The 11,994-nt window shown below is 41.6% G+C and overlaps 1 long non-coding RNA gene across 1 annotated transcript in view; it reads left to right on the forward strand.

Moving 5' to 3' along the window:
- Positions 1–11,780, forward strand: part of LOC123623151 — a 55,219-nt gene extending 43,439 nt beyond the window's left edge. The window contains exons 2-4 of the long non-coding RNA XR_006729807.1: positions 9,226–9,297; positions 10,260–10,323; positions 11,698–11,780. This is a non-coding gene — a long non-coding RNA (uncharacterized LOC123623151). The remainder of the gene's footprint in view (positions 1–9,225; positions 9,298–10,259; positions 10,324–11,697) is intronic.
- The last annotated feature ends 214 nt before the right edge of the window (positions 11,781–11,994 follow it).

Here is an 11,994-nt window from a genome sequence, read left to right on the forward strand (position 1 = left end):
CTATGTATCCATTAAACAACTCCCCATTCTCCCCTCCCTCCAGCCCCTGACAACTACTTCCACTTTCTGTCTCTAGGAATTTGACTACTCTAGATACTTCCTGTAAGTGGAATCATACTGCATGTGTCCTTTTGAGGAACTGTGATGTTTTAAGCAACTGCCAATAATCTTTTTAAGTAGTGCCCTGAAATGTTTGCATCACAGAAATGGCCTCTTCAGTCTTCTTCTTCTTCTTCTTCTTCTTCTTATTGGGCATAAGAGACCCCTTTCTCTTGGCAACAGTTTCCAATATTAGATCAAGAACAGGCCCAAGAAGACCCTGATTTACCTGGAACTGCATGACACTAATCCTAGGGGTGAGATCAAGTCACCAGGTTCCCCTTAAAGTACCAATTCCAAGGTTCCTCCAAGACCTATGACTCAGAATCTCCCATGCTGGGAGTGTGTGTTCTTTTGGAGAAAATTCTTTCCCGTGTGAATTTTATGTAGATAGAAAAGCATTCTCAGAATCACCAACCTTGAAAGGTAGTTTTCACCCTTGTTTTTAAGCCACTGAATCCTTCCTTGAAATGACATTTCTCTCAGGACCCCATATTCGCAGAGGGAAGCAGAGCTGGTTTTGAAGATGGGGGAGAGACAGAGGGGCCTCAGGACTCAGTCACATCTCACCTTCCTCTGTGATTCCTGCTATTCCCCTGCACAGCCCCAAGGCTTTTCGGAAACAGCTTGAAAACTAATGATCTGAGAAAATATATTGAAGGCTTCTTTTCTCCACCCGTGTGTGGTAGGTTGAAAAATGGTCCCCTGGAAGATATCTACATCAAGTTCCTGAAACCTGTGAAAGTGACCTTATTTGGAAAATGGGTCTTTGCAGTTGTGATTAAGTTAAGGATTTTGAGATGAGGAAATGACCCTGGGTGACAGATTGGCCCCACATGACATCATATGCGTCCTTACAAGAGGGAGGCCGGGGGAGATTCAGACAGAAGAGGGTAAGACGCAGACACGCAGACGGTAAGGCAACGTGAAGCCAGGCAGAGACTAGAGCGATGCTACCATGGAGCCAGGAAGGCTGGGGCAGCCACAGGAGCTGGAAGAGGCAAGGACAGATTTTTTCCCCAAAGCCCCCTGGAGAGAGTGGAGTCCTGCCAGAATGCAGACTTGTAGCCTCTAAAACTGTGAGAGAACAAATTTCTGTTGTCTTAAGCCATCAAGCTAGTGGTAATTTGTTATAGCAACACAGGAAATAAACACACCGTGTAATTAAAAAAATAATTTCAAAGGTGTTGAAAAAATGTCTATAGCTACTGTCTATGAAAATGTTGATGATTGTTATCAGCCTCTCCCAAGGAGAAGATGGGCCCAATACTAACATTTCGGATAAGCATCCAAATGGAATCAGAAACCTTCCTTTCTTCCTTAGGGAAATAATGACTATCCTTTCAGCTAGTTTGATTTTCAAGTGTTCCTCTATCAGATTAGGCTTTGGAGAAACCCTTATGTGAGAAAAGATTCAGACAGTTTCAGAGTACAAGCCCTTTTTCGAGTCAGATTTTCCCCTGCAAGAACTATATTTTGTTTCTATGCCACTAATCCATTTACATAAATTCTGTCTTGGGGAGATGGAAATGTAAATGGCTTGGAAAAAGAGGACTCTGCAGTAAGAGATAATGTACCTTTTCATTTTGTGGAAATTAAGCTATTACTGAGTCCACATAATATAAATATTTAAGCATTAAGTGGCATTTTATGCAAATCAATAAATGAGAAGGAAACAGCACTTGTAGAAAAATAAAATTCGCTTTCATAGATGTAGCAAGGCCACCTGTAGTCAGCTCTTATGTGCAGCACAATCATTAGAATGGCCAGGTGCTGTAACGCTCAAAATAAAACAAAATACACACACACACACACACACACACACACACACACACACACACACATACAAAACCTCCAACAAGTAAGTACGCCTAAGTCCTAATAATTCCTAGTGCTAGTAAAGTACTTTACAGTTTGCAAAATGCTTTTGCAGCCATTCTCTCTTACATCAACTTGGCAAGTAGATAAAACAGGGATTATAAATTTCTATGGGTTGAATTGTGTTTTCTCCAAATTTCATATGCTGAAGTCCTAACCCCCAGTATGATAGAATGTGACCTTATTTGTAAATAAGGTCATTGAGATATGATTAGGTAAGATGAGGTTATCTGGGATAGGGTGGGCCCTAATCCAGTATTACTGATGTCCTTATAGTAATGTAATAAAAGGGGAATATTTGGACACAGATACACACAGAGGGAAGGAGGTGTAAAGACACAGGGAGAAGGTGGCCATCTACAAGTCAAGGAATACCTGAGGCTACCAGAAGCTAGGGGAGAGTTCTGTACCTGATCTGTCCCTCACACCCCTCAGAAGGAACCAATTCTATCAACACCTTGACCTTAGACTTCTAACCTCTCGGACTGTGAGACAATACATTTGTATTGTTCACGCCATCTAGGTTGTAGCACTTTGTCATGGCAACCCTAGCAAACTAATACATCAGTGGAGTTTAGGAATTAATTTCATATCAAGAAACCATGTCCAAGATCATGTAAGAATGAATCCAGGACTAAAACCTGGCTCTTCTGACTCCTGGTAGAGTGATGTGAAAATTTCAGATTCTCTTCGGTCTGTGTGCCAGAGCTGGGTCAGAGAAAATGAGCCTTTATCTGCAGCTGATGAGTATTATGAGCATGAGTTGAGTGGACGATCATCCTCTTCTAGCCTTGAGAGTAAAAAGGTGGAGGACTCTGTGTAGTTAGCATGGACCCAACCACAGCCATGAACTCTGAATCACAGTAAGCAGGTGTGTTGTGGAGTTTGTAGGGATATGCTAAAACTAACAAATAGAAATTTGTTTAAGGGTCAGAAAGCTGTGGTTAGTGGCCAAAGAGGTCAAAGAGTTGATGAGTTAAAGCCAAGCCCACTTTTCCAGTGGCGCAAGAATCCACCCACAGTAAGGCAGGAGCCCTGTCAACCAGGAAACAACTCAGACCACAGAAAGACTATTTCTTGGGACTTTAGGGAGCACATTCCCAGAAATAGGGCTTCCCCTAAGGATCCTATCAGTTATCTTTGCTCATAACTCTTTCCATTTGGTGCTTGTTTTTGCATAGAGACATGATAGGGAAATAGTGTGTAGCAAGGAGGGCTGTAGGCCAGTTGAAGTTCTCTGCCTGCCTGTGATAGCAGCCCAGGAGTGAGCTAACAACTGAGGATGACTGCATGGTTCCCTGCGACCTTGGAAGGAAGATATATGTCTGATTGACATCTGATTGATAGAGGCTATCTGTCATGGCCTGCTGCTCCCCGAAAGTCAGTTGTGTGTGTGGTGATGAAATTCCCTGTCCAACGGGAAGCATGTGAGGTAGGTTCTTTGTGTTTTGGGGAAGAGAGACTCAATCAGACTACCTTAATGACCCAGGAGTTTATCAAATCGATTCATGGGTGAATAAAGAAGACAAGAATATTGGCCATGCAGTTGCTCCTCTCAGAGACTCGGATATGGTCCGAATACTGGAGGGATCAGCACCTTTCTATGATGTGGGTCCCACTGCCCATCAGCAGAGCAAGTTCCCCAATTCCTACTCCTGTCCTCTGCTCCTCCTCCTCTCTGCTTCTGTGATTCCTGCCAGCAGAGGCTGCAGGAAACAGAAAACCCAAATTATAACAGAGGTATTATGGCCAGTGAAAGTTCTGGAGCAGGATAAAGAACATCTCCCTAAGGAAAGGCATGAGGAGGGAGATGCCTAGCCAACTTACTGTTTGAATAACAGCAAAGAGATCTTGCTCCAAGAACCTGAGCAAACAAAAGTGAGCAAGCTACAGATTCCAATTTAGTTCACGTTTTTAAGAACTTAATATTGGCTATGCACTGTGCTTGATGCTTTTACCTATATTATTTCATTGTAAAACTGACGGCTTCTCCAGGTGTATAAGAAGTCCTCTCTGCACTCCACTTTTTATAGGGCAAAAGCCAGATATGGAAATATCTGAAGCTCTGTGTAAATAAAGTTGGTGAATGTTGAATTTCCAAAGACAGCCCCAGAAGGAGGGGTTTTAGCATCGTGCAATTTAATTCTCACGATGACTCTGTGGGAGGGTTACCATTGCTATCTTCACGTCACAGAAGAGAAGACTGTGCACAGCAAGGTTTAGTCACCTGCACACGGCCACACAGTTAACTAGCAACAGAGATGAGATTTAAACACATTCTGTTTGACAGTAAAACTTACACTCTTAATCATTAGGCTGTACTACTTAGAAACATTTGCCTGTGAATGTGTACCTAACACAATAATAAAAAACAAATCCTGACTGTCTCCAGGTAAGTTTCCACTAGGGTTAAAGAATCCAGCTCCCCTTTATAGTTTATAAGTGGATGGTCTGGTTTGTGGAGACACAAGCTGCACCGTGTTCTTGCAGATGGTCACTGTGCGGCAGGTGGGAGCACCCGCTTCCTCTCCAAAGAGTGGGAGTAACAGCAACAGACAAAACTGGCCTCTCAACAGAGCTGCTACTGGACAGGCTTGTGTTTTGGCTTAGACTGACTGTGTAATATTTTATGACCCAAAGAGCGTAACTGAAAGTGCTGATGTTTTTGAGATAATGTAGTAAACTGGAATGCTTAAGTGATTTGCAGGGAAATTACTTATCAACAAAAATCAGGAAACAGAGTCTGTTTAGAGAATTTAAACAAATGTATCTCAGCTGTGGACTGGACAGTCTGTTACTGGAGTGGGCTTCTTAGCTAATTTTAAGCTTCTGACAGACTTATATCCCTCAGGTTACCGGTAGGGATATAACCACCATTTGTGGTGGAGACCATGTGTTGGTCTCGAAAACTTATAAAAATTGCTTTTAATTTGCTCCCCTGTAAGCGGATTATATAGAATCTGATTTTCACGTTCTGAGATCTTGCTTCTAACCCAGGCACTATTACTAGATCTGCCAGAGGAAAGGGAGATGCTCGTGTTCTGTAAAGCCAAATAACGGTGTTTCCTTTGCATTTAACAGCAGCAGAAGACAGGGGTGTTTTCTCTAGATATACTTTGCTTTAAAGCCTGAAAAACCTAGAGATATTACACACCTACCTGACTTTGAAAACAGAGGACTCCTGTGGGGTGTTTATTTCTTTCATAACCACAAGATGAATTGATAGTGTGTGTGCTGGGGTAGAGGAAACAAATAGACCATTTCCAAATGCTTTTGCAATGAATATAACTAAACTGCCTTAAAAAGCCAGCCTAGTCAAAATAAGTGCAATTATTTTTAAAAATAAGTCATCTTTATAGGAGAAGCAGTCTGGAAGTATAAGCTAGGGAAAACAGAATGTGTGTATGTGTGTATATTTGGGTGTCAGTCTTCAAAGGCTGCAATTACCTGACGGTGGTTGCTTAAATTCTTCAGAGGATTTCTCACTGTAGTATATATCAAATGAAGAGGGAGAATAAAATCTAGCCAAGCATTGTGCAATTCAGGATGCAGCCTGTGTATTGTGCCCAGGGTTCTTGCGATGAAAATCATTAATTTTTCTTAGTTCCTAGAAGGGTTTTTGAACCTAGGTGTCTATTCCCAGCTCTGTGGGAATGCATTTTTATGTATCTATTATATTCATAAAAACCACTTGGTCCCATTTAGCCTCAGGATGCACTAATATCATTTTAAAATATGCAGAATTAATAACCATTTAAAAATTTCTCAGAAGCCTTAAAATTTTCCAGAGTCTTTGTATCTTTAAAAAAGAAATGCAGGCAGGCAGGATGGAAGGAAGGAAAAAAAAGAAAACTGATCAAACTCACTGGCCAGTGGAGTCGCTTGAGGGCTGAATCCCTCTTCCCTCACTTCATAAATGACCTTGTGTTGCACGGTAATATCCTTGGAACACAGTGGCTGCTCATTAAATATTTGTCTTCCTTTGAAAGTATTAGAAGAAGAAACCTACAAATTGAGTAGTAATGACCATAACATTAACTTATTTATACATAGTCCTTCAGAGATTGCAAGGCAAATACCACATCATTACATCCCAGTGGCTATTGGGGGTTTGTTAGATAAAATGTGGCCAGAGGTTGAGAAGGGATGGAGCAGCAGGGAAGGGAGGAGGTTGGCACTTCACTGGTAATAACTCCTTGTTTATTCCTTGATTTCAGTTATGGTTCTTTTACTATTGGTCATTAACTTTTAAAGTCAAGTATTTGAAAAATGAATAAAAGCTAAGAACCCATTCCTTAGAAAAATAAACACACAAATAGCTGTCTGTATTTTCAGGAGTTTAGTGGATGCCTGTGGCCAGCTGTGGTCCTGCCTTAGAGGATTTGGCCTCTTGGTTCCTACAAGCTGGACGGAGCAGAATGGGTGGCTGAGACGTTGTGGGCAACGATCTTGTACGTTTCTTTACCACCATATGCCTAATACTCAGCATTTTGGGTCGCAGGTAGAATGTGTTCAATAGATATGTATTCGATGAATGAATGAAAATGAGACTTTACGTTTCTAAAATTTGCCTTTCCACCAAGCATCTCCAAATATTAATAGGGTCATCCCTTGATTTTTCAAGGTTAGTTTTGGTCTTGAGGAATATCAGCAGGAAATATTCAATTTGGGTCAGTTTTTCCTGCTGTACCCTCTTGTCTTGTTTCTAACCAAGCGAGTACTAATGGAAAACACTTGGTTATAATATCTATTAAGTAGCTTTGTGACCTTGAGCAGATCTTGTCTTTGCCAAAGTTGAGATGCTAATTGAAAACCTTTTCTCCTGATCCCAGCAGAATGTTGGGAAAAGGAAACAATATGATATATGTGTGAGTTTTCTTTTAAAAAGGCCACACATTTTCCAAGCATTCTAACTTACCATTAGTGTGGTGCCAGGGATAAGGATTCCCTCTGTGGATTATAGTGGGAGAGGTGTACCATGTGCTGCTGAATACTTAGTAGCCTACGTTTTGCTGGCCACATAGGTGATGTTTCAGGGCAGTATTTTATAATGTGATCTTCTCAGATAGATAATAAACTATAAACTAATAAATTGGAAGGGCTGCTTATCTTGCTAATATTGGGCAATCCCCTCACAACTTCCTTCCCTTCTCACATCTTCATTCCCCACCATGCCATCATCATCATCATCCTAACAGATTGGTCCAGAGTTCCTCACCGGGGTGAAGATGTTGAAAGTTGTTTTGCCCAAGACACTCTAAAGCCTTTTTGCCTTATTGGTGCTACTGATTTAGAAGTTTAAGTTTCTCGATCTTCAGGGATGTCATTTAAATAATTGCAACTGTCATCATAGCATGTTCCTGTACATCACCACCCGCATGAAGATTCTTCTTCTCCCTTTATTGTTCTGTCCTGTGATTAAAGGCCCTTGCTCCATTGTAAGACAGACTGGGATTTAAAGCCAAGCTCTGTGCTTACCAGCTGTATGTTCATGAGTAAGTTTTTAACCTCATGAGACTCAGTGGTTTTTTTTTTTTTTTTTTGTGAAATAACTCTATAGGATATCCTCATAGCATTATTATAATGCTAAATGTATTATAAATGTATTATAAAGCTTAAATGTAAGCATGAAAGCTTAAATATAATAGACAAGGTAATGCTTATACTGCACTTAGTACAGTGTCTGACCACGAGAAAGAGCTTTGTAGCTGCTAGTTGCTGCTGTTCTTGTCATCGATGCTGGTGACATTTGTTTGTTGAAGAAGCTGTCCCGAGAGCGCTCGTCTGGCTCTGAGTTTAGTGTGGGCACGGTGGCCTGACACAAGGGGTTTCCTCCAGGGGACTCCTGCTGGGCCTTCGGTCAAGGAGGAGGGGGGCTCAGCTGTCTGCTGATGCTCCGAGTCTGACACTCTGAGACTTTTTCCAGGATGCTTTGGGGTTTTCTCTCTCCCTGGGTCATGATGGACAGAAGCTTCATCAGGAGTTGAGCCTCTCAATATACAAGGAGCTGACGAAATAAGCTGTTTCTTAAAGTGGAACTTAGAAAGAACCCCAGAGCTCTCTGTCTACCCACGCGTAGCAGTTCCAGAACTGCAGCTCTACACCAGGCTCCTTGTGGTCCATACTGATTGTGCAAGCCCCAGTGTCTCTCTTTGCGACCAGTTTAGTGCTTCTCTGTTGGACAAATTGCTGCATCAGAAACTCTTAACCGATCTCCTCTTAACCATTGGATTAACCAATACTTTCTATCCCCTTTGCGAAACATATTGCCTAATACCCAAAGAATGCAGATTGTTCCCAGCTAGTGGCCAGCTCTTGATTTCATCCTGGTACTTCTGTTCCCTCCAGTGCAGTTGATTATTTGCCAAGAGTCAGTTGTGTTGCTGCCCACATCTATTTATGTCAGCTCTATTTGTTACATAATTACATGTTTCAATTAAATGTTTCATAAACTGATTTAATATAAGTGCAAAAAGAAAGTTGTTCATTCTGCGAATGTTTTGGAAACAGTAAGGTTGAGTGGCTAAAAACTGCTGTTGAATTAGATGTGGTGAGACAACTCTCAAAGCCTCAGGGATGGAAGGAATCATAAAAACTACAAAGAGTCTGCGCTCAAGTTGTTCCACGATGGTCTTTACATTCTCGTGCTGCGTTAAAGAAAGCAAACCTGTAAATCCTAGTTGATGATGCATCTGAGTTGTTTATGCAACAAAGATAATGTGCACTCTGATCACTGGACCAGTTGAAAGTCAACCACAGCCACCAAACCTTGGCCTACATAGAAAGCTTAGGAATGGATCCAATTTATACATTTTAAGTTGCAATGAAAATGTAAGTTTTGCATGCATCATTTTAAAGCATTTCCCGATTTAACCAATATTTTCTATTAACTAACTAACTACCGGTCTGGTCACACTGGATGACAGCAGAGGGTTTCTACTGTCCAAGGTGCCACCCCATTGTCCATGGCACAAGCTCTTTAGGGACTGGCCAGTGATGGTAGTAGGTTGTACCTGTAGGTTCACAGTGTCTTACCTGGTCTCCTTTGGGCTCACGCTGAGAAGCAGGCATGGAGGGCTGAGGGATGAGGTTGCAGCCTATGGCCAAAGAATATGTGTGTGGATGCCTTCCTATATTAGCTACTATTTTATGGATAATTTTTCATGTACTACTTTATTCAATCTCCAAACAGCCCCCGGGAGGTAGGAATTAGTATTTTATGTTTTTATGTTATTTTATGTTTTACAGATGGAGCTGCTGAGGTTTAGAAAAGCTACATAACTTGGGCCCAGTCACACACCAATTAGAGGCATGGCTAAGGTGAGTCCCAGGCTCCGAGTCCTGTGATTGATCCATCAAGACTGACGTGCCTGGTGATTCAGATGGTAGTATTAACTGACCCACGCAGTATGAGTTCCGGGTCCTGATGCCATTAGCACTGAGCTTTAACTAGCTTCACCTAAACATGGTTCTCACGTGCTTAAGCTTCTCATTGGTTGGACTAGTTGTAGGTGGGGAACCTGATGCAGGCCGTCCTCTGAGCTTCCAAGCCAGGGATTTGTCCAAGCAGCGTAACTCCTGATGCACCGCAGTTCCCCTCTGCTCTCCTGCCGGCTGTGCTCCAGGGAAGCTGTGAGCAAGTGGACACACGGAAACATTCAAAATGAGCCACCAGAGCAGAGGGGAATGGTTCTGGCAGCACGTGTCATTTGCATTGTTGTAACACCTGCTCGTTTTGATGCAACATAAGAGTCTGTCAGAATTTCCATAATCCTCTTATTCAATGGGAAAGTCATTTGTCTAACTCCAGTCCCTCTGGTCTACAATTTGGGAGATGGTATGTCAGCTCAGCTAGCATTGCTTTAGCATTAAAATCATTGTTGATCATTTCAGATTAGTATTGAACCAACTACACATGCTTATGTTTTGTTCTCCCGTCTACTTGGGGAAAAGCATGGGAGAAAGAGCCTGACTTTTGATTAAAGTCGGGAAAAGCAAAGAACCCTAACAATTTAAATCAGCATTTTGTAAACTTTTGTCTATGATCAACCAGTATTGGAAGTACCCCAGCAGCTTATTAACTGCACATTTCTAGGTCTTACCCCAGATACACTCGATCAGAACCATTTCTATAGAAGTGGAACCTGGGATCACAGTCAGAGAGTCACGGATTGAAATGAATTACATGGAGCAATAATTATCTGCATTGGTTTCCAACAGCTGCTGTCACAAAGCACCACAAACTTAGCGGCTTAAAACAACAGAAATTTATTCTCTTGCAGTTCTGGAGGGTAGAAGTGTGAAATCAAGGTATCAGCAGGGACATTCTCTTTCTGAAGACTCCAGGTCAGAATCTGTTCCATGCCTTTCTTACCTCTGGTGTTGCTGACAACCCCGTGGTGTCCCTTGACCTGTAGATGAATGACTCTAAACTCTGCCTCTATCTTCGTATGGTGATCTCTCTGTGTTCTCTGTCTCTTCTCCTCTTCATACAAGGATACAAGTTATATTGGGTTGGAACTCACCCTAATCAAATATGACCTCATCTTAACTTGATTACATCTGTAAAGACCCTCTTTCCAAAGGTCACATTGACAGGTACTGAGAGCTTGGGCTTGAATCTATATTTTGGGGGGACACCATTCAACTCATAACAATACCCATATACATTTTCTGACAGGACCTTTTATATCAATGAAAATAATACATATTGTACATGCTCATGTGAAAAGGTAGCAGGATTCATGAGAAATAACTCAAACTAGAGACATTATTTTTTATTTCATGATAGCCATTGAAACCTTAATTTAAACTGAGCTTTCAGTCATGAAACCTCCTTCATGTAAAGAACTCTTGAATTTCTCATTTTTAAAAATAATTTTCTACTATCTGGAAAATAGTGGTGAATTTCTCTATTTTGCAACTTATTCCTAAAGAAACACATGACTCTACTCTCAATCTTACCCATTTATTCATTCAAAACTATGTGTTATGCCATCTCATATATTCAGGGCACTGTTTTAGGCCCTGATGTTACAAAAGTAAATGAGCCACAGGCCCTTAGCATTGAGGGATTTGCATTGTAGTGGTGGAGACTGAGGGGTGACTTAGATATTGCACACAGAGTGGCAAGGACTGTTATCAAAGTACATAAAACTTGGCGGGTTGGGGAGGTAAGAAGATGGGCAAGGAAAGCTTCCAGAAGGGGCTAAATTTGAGTAGAGGTTTGAAGGAAAAGTATAAATTGCCAAATGAAAAGGATGGGAAGGGTGGAACAAAACATAGCTAATGTATCTAGAAAACTTCCAGGAGTTTGTTAAGGTGGAACAAAAGGATGGTGAGCTGGGGGCCATGGGAGATGGAAAGTTAATGGATCTACTGTGGACTGAATGTTTGTGCTCCCCCAAAATTTATATGTTGAAGCCCTAAGCCCCAAGGTGATGGGATTAGGAGGTGGGGCCTTTTGGAGGTGATGAGGTCATGAGGGTGGAGCCTCATGAATGGGACTAGTATCCTTATAAAAGAGCCTCAGGGGAACTCCTTGCCCCTGTCACAGGAGGACATAGATTCAAAGAAGATGATTGTTTGCAACCTGGAAGAGGGCCCTAACTAGAACCCAATCATGTTGGCTCCCTGATCTTAGACTTCCCAGCCTCTAAAACTGTGACAAAGAAATTTCTGTTGTTTATAAGCCACTCAGTCTATGATATTTGGTTACAGCAGCCCAAATGGACTAAGACAACAACCCAGGAAGGGGCACCTCATCAAGAACTGAATCTGCACCTTGATCTTGAACTTCCCAGTCTTCAGAATTGTGAGAAATAAATGTCTCTGGTTTAAGCTCCCAGTCTATAATATTTTGTTTTGGCAGCTTGAGTTGACTAAGATTGTAATGGACCATTGAGAGCCTGTGTATATTGAGTGATTTGCCCAAATTTGTCTCTAGAACAGAGTTTCCTTAAGGCTGACTGGTATTCAATGTTTATGCAAAATTTATTAGAAAAAGAAAGGGTCTTT

The sequence above is a fragment of the Lemur catta genome, chromosome 18, assembly GCF_020740605.2.
Source record: "Lemur catta isolate mLemCat1 chromosome 18, mLemCat1.pri, whole genome shotgun sequence".
Lineage (NCBI taxonomy): Eukaryota > Metazoa > Chordata > Mammalia > Primates > Lemuridae > Lemur > Lemur catta.